Source organism: Eleutherodactylus coqui, chromosome 6, assembly GCF_035609145.1.
Source record: "Eleutherodactylus coqui strain aEleCoq1 chromosome 6, aEleCoq1.hap1, whole genome shotgun sequence".
Lineage (NCBI taxonomy): Eukaryota > Metazoa > Chordata > Amphibia > Anura > Eleutherodactylidae > Eleutherodactylus > Eleutherodactylus coqui.
In genome coordinates, this window is record NC_089842.1 from 52,529,709 (window position 1) to 52,539,386 (window position 9,678).

Genomic DNA, 9,678 nt, shown 5'->3' on the forward strand with positions numbered 1-9,678 from the left:
TTAATGACCATGGTGTGGCGGTCTTATTTGGGCCTTGTTTAGTGGTATCATTGGTAACATTAGTCTTTCTGCCAAGCGCTTTATCCGGGATACAGTATGGAGGACATATTTAATCAGATAATGGTGAGATAGTGGTATTTTTTGATAACTGTATTAATAATCATTTTTATATGGGAGTGCGGTATATTCCTTGGGGCTTGTGCCCCTGGTATTTTAAGACCCATGCAATGCCCTTGGAAGTGCTAGAGATCAGCGTTCTGCACCCAGCCTTCTTAGTTGACCGCATATGACTCTGTTGCTGGTACAATATTTCAGAATTTGGGGTCCAATTTTTAAATCTTGCTCTGGGCCACACTTTGTCTAAACCTGGCTCTATGCAGATTAGCCAATTATATTTCTAACTTTGATGCTGTTAGAGATTGGACAAAATGATATATAACTTGAGTTGGAATGTAGCATCGATTTACTTTAGAAAGAAAATGAATGCAATTTGATTAAGTGATTTGAAAATGTATAATGATGCAGGGGCGTAACTAAAGGCTCAGGGGCCCTGATGCAAAAGGTGAGCTGGGGCCTCCCTCTATCTGTATCTGTACCCGTACCCATACCTAAACCATGCTGCACAGAGGCATAACTTTAAAGGGGTTGTCCCGTGAAAGCAAGTGGGGTTCAGCACTTCTGTATGGCCATATTAATGCACTTTGTAATGTACATTGTGCATTAATTATGAGCCATACAGAAGTTATTCACTTACCTGCTCCGTTGCTGGCGTCCCCGTCGCCATGGTGGCGTCTAATTTCAGTGTCTAATCGCCCGATTAGACGCGCTTGCGCAGTCCGGTCTTCTGGCTGGTGAATGGGGCCGCACGTGCCGGAGAGCTGGTCACCGCGTCGTCATCGTAGCTCCGCCCCGTCACGTGTGCCGATTCCAGCCAATCAGGAGGCTGGAATCGGCAATGGAACGCAAGGAAGGAGAAGAAAATCCATGGTGCACCATGGGAGAAGACCTGCGGTCCACCGTGGGAGAAGACCAGCGGCGCCATTTTCACAAGAAGAAAAGAAGAAGCTGCAGAACGCTGATGCAGGTAAGCGCAATGTGCTTTTTAAAAACTAACCCATGCTTTCTTTTTAACAGGGCAGAATGCGGGGGTAAGTGAAAAAAAAAAAATTTCACTTTCGCCGCGGGACAACCTCTTTAAGCTTCTGGGCCCAATGCAAAACCTCTAACAGGGCCCCCAACTATATTGCTTTATTCATAGTACTGGGCTCCCTATATGGAGAGGAGAGGCCTTATGGGCCCCCTAAGGCTCCTGGGCCCGGGTGCAACTGCATTCCCTGCACTCTCTATAGTTACACCCCTGCAATGATGAGGTGATGAAAAATACAGAACAAGTAAGCAACACAAAATAAGAGTGTTAATGTATTGTATGATTGCTGTATTGTATGTTATCCTAGTTAAAGTTTCCAGTCCTAAAACCCCATAAGAGCAGGGAATGACATATCCTCCATAGTAGTGACACAGTGTTCCCAATAAAGCCTCTAACTTACTCCTCCAGTAATCTACTTTCTCTTGTGCATCAGCATTCTGCCCAAACAGCTGTGGCATACATTGTGTAGTGACCTGGAGAGTCCTACAGGGTAGGCATTGGGTTAATAGGTCTCAGGGACCTTGCTAGGAGCCCTAAGGGGACATAGGAGGCACCCTTTGGGGGAAAAAACTTGTTTTTCCCTGAAAAACTGATTAAAAGTATTCTGCCTAGCAAGAGCGTCTTCTGATTGGCTGCTTAAGCTAATTATCTGACTCGTCAGTCTCTCCATTTGAGAGGATTTATGTGATTGGAGGAGTCTGGTCATGGGACATAGGAGAGAGAGAGAGACGGAGACTGGTGGAGTAAGGGGAGTCTAGTGGAGCCCAGGAAAGAGAGTAAGTGTAGGGGAGGAGGAGTGAGTCAGCGGAAGGAGAAAGCGGGTAGACGGTAGACGAGGAGAGTGGGAAGTAAGGAAGGAATGGAGACAGAAAGAAGCCAGCGAGGACTAGAGAGATGCAGGACCCGAGAGCCGTAAAGTGGCAGAGCCCGGAGCGGGAGATGAGTCTTTTTCCACTCTGCCAGAAGGAACCAGAGCCACGGCAGACCCTGCGTACGGTGGAAGCAATTGTGAGTTTAACTTGTCCCTGCACAGTCAGGAGTCAGTGTATCCACAAGAGAGCTGGCACTGTTCTCGCCATTTCGCCTCAAATAACCTCCTAGTACAGCAACCACTTGACTTAACCGGGCAGCCTCACCGCATTTTGCAAGAATAAATGTATGTCATTCCATATGCTGAAGAAGTTGCTGGAGAATTTACCAGTTGTTGCAAGTAAAGTGGGTATACTGTACTCAAGCAAGCTTAAGTAAACTGTGTGCCTCCGGTTTTACTGATACATTTACGGACTTGGCTCTTCATTTTATTACCAAAATGCATTCATTCAAAGGCACTGGCGTCACGAAGAATTTACACTACCTACTAATTGCTATCACCAAGATTCTCTTTAAAATCCCATCTGCCGCACGAGCTACCATTTTAGGCAGAGTAGCCGCCACCGTGACTAGGCCAGAGTTAGCTAACCCACTCAAGCTACTCCCACCAACTCCTGCTCGCTGTACATAGAAAACAGGGAGTCCTATAGCAAAGTTTAACATGGGTCCCCATTATGGTACTGGGCCTAACTCAACAGCCTTTCGACAAACTTTGGGCTAATATCCAACTCCTTGTTTTCTAGCAATACAGTTCCTCTGAAGAGAGGAGTCCTGCATACATTCTTGCCACTCTGTAGCAAATGAGAATGGACCAACCAGACTTGGGCCTCATCAAAGTTGCACGGTTTGCCTCTATGGCATGTACACACTTGCTTTAAAAGAATCAGGGGGTTCCTTAAAGGGACTCAGCTCCTATGAGCGCCATAAACTAAAGTTATTGCTCATGGGAGCTGGAGTGCTAAATATGGGGATGTGACTCTCATACTTACCTTTTTCGACATTCTCCTACTGTCCCTGCTTTACTATTGATGACTTATTCTGACGATCCCCGCTGATCAGCTGATCCTTCAACCCACTTTCAGTGTAACGGGGCCAGACGCTGAATGTCCACATTGATGGTCAGAGCCCGAAGTGTAATAGAAGGCTTCACTCCTATTGAAATCAAGGGAAGCAATGCCTTCTATTATAAATCCATCTCTAACTGCATTGAGAAGCTGGAAGTGTAATGGAAAGCATCACTCCCATTGATTTCAATGGGGGATCCCCATGATCAGCTTAAGGACCTATCCAATATTAAAAGTCTGGAATACCCCTTTAAGCACGTGCTTTTAATAAGAGAAATAGTCCCGTCTATATGTATAAGTAGTCTCTGGGATACATGCAACAGCCGCTCATAAGAGCTGTCCATTTAATGGGACATCAACTTTCCTTTGCTTTTGTTAAACACATAGGAATCTAGAAAGTACAGAGAGGTTTATTTTATCCCAGTTTATTGTATATGCAAATTTGTGTTTGTCCTTTGTTTCTCTGTTTTCAGCACTGAAGTTTCTTAAGAACTGTAGCTAATGGCCATTTATGTCATAATGCAAATGCACACTAGACAGTGTCCAGACAAGCTACTGCATTGTTATGGGGATTACCACTCAGCGTTACTGTATTAGGAAGGGGATTATCTGTCAAAGCAACTATACTGTGAAGGAACTCAGATGAGGCTAAAGCTCGCCATACACATTAGATAGAAGTAGGTTGATGGTTGAGCAACTGTAGAATAAACAATCTTCTGGTGAACGTTCACTTTGCAGATGCAGTCATACACTTTTTAGTCCATATTGGCAGTGAAGGGTCCCATGCACATTAGAGTTTAGTTGTCTGAACCCGTCGATGACAGCGGAGCTGGACAACTCTCTGAAGCTTATAGTGGTGGCTCAACTTTCCCCCAACAGATGACATTGGATAAGGTGACCAGACGTCCCGATTTAGGCAAGACAGTCCTGCTTTGAGACCCTATGTCCCGCTTTTTGCCGAAACCCCAGTGGGACAGCCATTTGTCCTGCCTTTGGGACATCTGTTCCTCTTTCGTCCCACTTTGTCCCATCTACCCTGACCACTTCTCCTTAGTTCCGCAGGAAAGGAGGCACTGCTGAGGGCGTACACACTTCCGCCGGCAGCAGCGCGGTGAAGAGGAGCGGCGGCGCTCGGAAGACCAGGAGGAGAGTATTTGGGTTTCGGGGGAAGGGGGGGTTCTATTAGTACTGGAGCTACTGTGGGAGTCACTGTTACTACTGGGGTTGATATAGGGGACACTATTAGTAATAGTGTCCCCTATATCAGCCCTATTAGTAATAGTATTACTATTGAGGCCACTGTGGGGTCACTATTACTACTAAGGCTACTGTGGGGGTCACTATTACTATTGAGGCTACTGTGGAGGCTACTATTACTACTGAGGCCCCTGTGGGGATCACTATTACTACTGAGGCCCCTGTGGGGATCACTATTACTACTGAGGCCACTGCGGGGGTGGGTCACTATTACTAATGAGGCCACTGCGGGGGTGGGTCACTATTACTACTGGGGCCAGTATAGGAGACACTGTTACTACCGAGGCCGTCCTGCACTTGGCAGCTTACCTCAAGCTGACTTACGGTACGTTTACACGTGGCGAAAATGCTGCGTAATGTTCATAGCAGAAATTTCCGCTGCAAATTCCGCAGCATTTCTGCTTTCAAAAAACTGCATCCTGTATCACTGGTGTGGATTTGGGCTGAAAATCAGCTGCGTCTCTGCAGCTGATTTCATACTGTGTGGCGCTCCCCCTCACCTCCTCCGTAGCCTTCATGCTGTCAGCTCTCCACGGCTTCCAGTTCCCAGCATCGCTGGTCAGGTGAGGCCACTACAGCTCGCTAGAAACCAGAGGTCAGGGAGCGCTGACAGTGGTAAGCCTTCGGAGCAAAAAAATATGCTTCAGGGTGGAAATTCCTCGATCAACAGAAATACTCAGAATGACTGCAAATGTTTTAAATAGAGCCAACTCTATTCTTTTCCCAGCATTGGACACTGGAAAACTCCCTTCCCCTCCCTTTTTTCAGCTCCCATAGAAGTTTATGGAAGCTTTCAGCGTATTTTAGCAAAAGATAGGGCAAGACCTTTCTTTTCACACGCATTATAAAATTGGTCGTCGTTTATGGTCGCTGATGCCCTATTGTTCCCGTCGCAATTATTTTTTTTACGTGCCCAAAAATAGTTCATCTGAATGAATACATTGAAATCCAATGCTTCAGATTGTTGCGATTTTTTGATGCGGCTACAATAGCTGCGTATATAAGGTCGTGTGAATAAGGCCTAAAATGTGTGGGAGCTGGAAAGGAATCGTTAAAGGGGTTGTCCGGTTATCAGACAACATTTCCCCTATACCTCCAACTGTGATAACATTAGAAAATCAGCTGTACTTACCCATCCTCTGCTGGCGCGATCCAGCGCTGTAGCTCGCTGTCCTCCAAATGTTTGTTGTTGAACATGATGCCATCAGATATCACATGACTGTTTTAGCCAATCAGAGTTCACAGCATCACTATTTTGAACTCCTGGCATCATGGCATCCAGGAAGTGATAGCTGGTGACATCATCTTCAACAACAAATAGCAAGAGGTCAGCAGGGCAACCCCTTTAAAGTATAGCTAAACTTTTAAAAAACTTCTGACAAGTTATAGTGATATATCAGAAATTTTGATTGGTGGGGTCCGGACACTGAGACCCCCACGATCATTAAAACGAACGGGCAGAAGTGCTCATCTGACCACTGTGCCCATTTGGTTTCCATCACGAACGATGTTTGGACTCTATAGACTTTCTATGTAGCCCATACACCGCTCCGATCAGGGACAGAAACAACTGAACTGGCATAGCATTCAGGTGTGCGCTTCTGTCCGTTCGTTTAAGTGATCAGTGAGGGTCTCAACACTTATACCCCAACAATCAAAACTTTTCACATGTCACAATCACGTCTTAAGTTTTCAAAAAGTTTAGCTACACTTTAAAGTTTACATCATGTGCCGCTGCACACCATATATACCAGTTATTTTGCACCCGCTACAATGTATGTAAGGGGGGAGTGCTGTAACTTTCCTCCACAAATGGCTAGGTTGTATTATTTGCACACTTGAGCTAACATTGTGTATTTTAACCTGGTGTCTCCCTTAAGATCTGGCACTATTGGTTCCCGCGTGGTGGGCTGGGTCACTTGATGAGATGGAGTAGAGAAGGGAGCTGGCCTAAGGTCAGCTTCAAACGGACGTATACGCAATTGCGTATGTTCTGGCACTATAAACGAGTTTTTTTGCTTTCAAGCATCATTATGTGGTCGTCTGAGATCGCTAGACAGCTGCACCAACTTCGACCGGCCAGACCGGCTTCAATATAGACCGGTGACTGCTCTACCATCCGCCAACCCCGTGTATAGCAGGTACGTTATAGCCCAAGTGATACCCATCCCCCAGATCAGCCACCAACCTAGCGAACGCAAGATGGCATTTAGCCATAAGTCAAACACAATATAAATCTACATATTGTCCAATAACTTTTATCTGTTGCAAAACTTTTAGCTTGTTACATTTTTGATACAGACTCCTTATATTGCATCATTACAGTTGCATCGTTGCACCACAGCCCCCCCCCCCCCAAAGAACTGAGCGAGCGGCTGTCTACCTTCTTAACTATTATTGTGTGATCATGTAACAGCGAGCTGGTATCACAGGAACGCTCTCAAAGGACATATTGCCTCATCACTCAAAGTGTAAGAAAAAAACAAACAGCCACCTTGGTGATAAAGGGAACACAAGGCCCACAGGATTACGAGCTCCATCAGCTGCTCCACAAATAACCCAGTTCTACAGTGGAATCATAAAGGGGACGTATAGCCGCTGCTGTGTTCCAAACCGCTGATCTGATGGTTTGTTAGCGGAATTTCTGGCACAATATATAATTAAAGGGCCACGCGTCATCATAGATGAGCTTTTTTTTTTTTTTTACAACACGCTATTATGTTCTTCAGCTGACAAGATCCACGCTTAACGATGCTTAGTATGAGGCTACAAATAAGTCGGGGTGAATTTGCCTCGTTTGTAACAAAGACCGTGTGCCGAAGATCTTTTTTTTTTTCTTCCAAGTGACAAAGTTCAGCTCGCAGTGGCAAGTACGGAAGTATCGCCTGGTGATAGGAACAAAACATAATGAATCATCACCTCTCATTGGTTTACATTTTATCTCTTCCTGTCCTCCACTGATTAACCCTGAAGTGAGTTTTTGCAGTGTGCTCAGTCAGATTAACCCCTTTGTGACCGCCAGTATGCCTTTTTACTGACCTCACTAATGGGCTTTAAACCTGCACATACATGTTTTTAAGGCAGTGGTTTGGCTGACTACTGACAGCCAGGTTCTTGCTCTAGTAGTGGAGAAACCTCAGATCCTTACTTGCCACAATCAATAGCAATTGCAGCAGTGTTTCCCAACTCCAGTCCTCAAGGCACCCCAGCAGGTGATGTTTTCAGGATGTCCTCAGTATTGCACAAGTGATGTAATTATTGTCAGTGCCTCAGGTGTTCTCTCTATAGAATGTCCTTAAACATGACCTGTTGGGGTGCCTTGAGGACTGGAGTTGGGAAACATTGATGTAAGCAGATGACAGGAGAAGGGGGCTCCTTTAGTCACCCATCGGTGATTGCGATGTACCAATGGGTTCCCATGGCAGTCGGAAACCTGACAAAGTCCTTCATGTTTGCCATGTAACTCAGCGTATTAGTCTAGCAAAGCCTAATCGGCTGCTGTCACAGGCTTATGGCTTAACGCATACGAGCGTATGCGTTTTTATGTTCTCTTGGATGCACCATGAATTGCCGATTTTCTGCAATCAAGTCTTGAGCTTAATTAGCGTTCTCTCATCCATTCACACGGCTGGTTGCGATGTATTAGCGAAAAAATACGTGACAGCCCGGAAATCCCTCGCTCGGCATAAATCCTCGGAATGACTTCAAATGCCTAAATAGAGGCACCGGTAAGCTTTTCCCTGTGTTGGACGCTGCTAAACTGCCTCCCCCTCCTTATTTTTTTCAAGCTCCCATAGGAGTCTAGAGGAGCTGGCAGCGTATATCAGTTGAAAGATAGATCCAGAAGTATCTTTTTACCTATTGTATAATAGCAGGCGTGGATTTCGGTTGCGTATGTTCTATCTTTTACGGCGCAACGTTTTTACGTGCCGCAGATTTGCCCATCTCAACAAAAGAATTGGAAACCAATACCTCAGATGGTCACGTAAATCGGTCGGGCGTGAAAACATGGCTACATAGCCACGTTAAACGCTCGTGTGAATAAGCCCTTAGAAGAATGCACTACTTAAATAATGCAGTGTACTATCCTAGCGATCGAACAATCGCATCTTCAAGTCCCCTTGAGGGACTAAAAATAGTGTCCAAAGAAGTTCAATGAAGTTTAATTTAAAGAAAAAAATCTAGTTAAAAAATATATTTTTCTCAACAAAAAAACTTTTTAAAAAGGATAAAATACAATTTTTTTTTAAAGCGGCACATAATAGGTATTACTACGTTCGTAATGACCCACACAATAAAAGTATTTTGTTATTTATCTTGCTTGGTGAATGCTATAAAAATAATTGTGAAAAGTAATGCCAGAATTGATATTTTTCTTTTGTTCACCTCCCCCAAAAAAGCAAAAAAAGGAATCCAAAAGTCACTGGTACCAATAAAAACTGCATCTCTCCCCACAAGAAAATAGCCCTTACAGAGCTCCATTGCATTCACTGCATGTCTTCTTTGGTGAATTCTTCCAGAGGCTGATCCTCCTTGCTGGTATTTCAGACCAGGCATCATGGGCTGAAGTGGAGTCTGTTCTTCTCTCTACATTTGATAAATAATTCCTGCTCGACAAGTGAAAGTCCCTCTAAACAAATCCCAATTTGGAAGTTGTTGGACCAGGGAAGGATATAACTCAGGTCCTGTGGGATACATGTAATCACGCTCCTCTGCATCCCAGTCCACCCTGATGGGAAACCATCCTTTCCTTTAATGGGGTGGTGGACTACAGCAATCTAGGACTTCCAAGAACCCACCAATCATGTGGGTTACAGACTTCTAGGCCATTAAGGTGATGCAGCAACTCCACTCATCCAACCGACATCCAGTGTACAAACAGTTCATCTCCGAATTTATAATCCCGAACAAACAGTCCATCAACGACCTAGAATGCTTTATGGCTTGTAAGTCCCTCATAGTAGGCCCTTGCACTCCATGTACCTGCAACGTCATTTGGGGTATTTCCTCCCTAATAGCACTTGCTTATCTTTCTCTATCACAGACTTCTGTGTCTGTAGCCGGACATTGAGTTCTTGCCTCCTCCACACCCATCCTGTCAACTGTGCCAAGATGCAATAGGTGGCCAGATGGGTTAGCCTGAAGATCCTTTGGTATGGGGTGTGAAACACTGTAAGATTACAGATTCAGAAACCTCTGATAGAATTCCCAAGAACAGGGTTGCTGAGGGAGTAGACAATGTGGAGGAAAAGAGCCAAAGCTGGGCCACATCTTGCTTTGATTGCGACTTTAGTAATAACTAAAATAGTTGAGATCAGCAGCAACTTTTCGGTAGCAGGT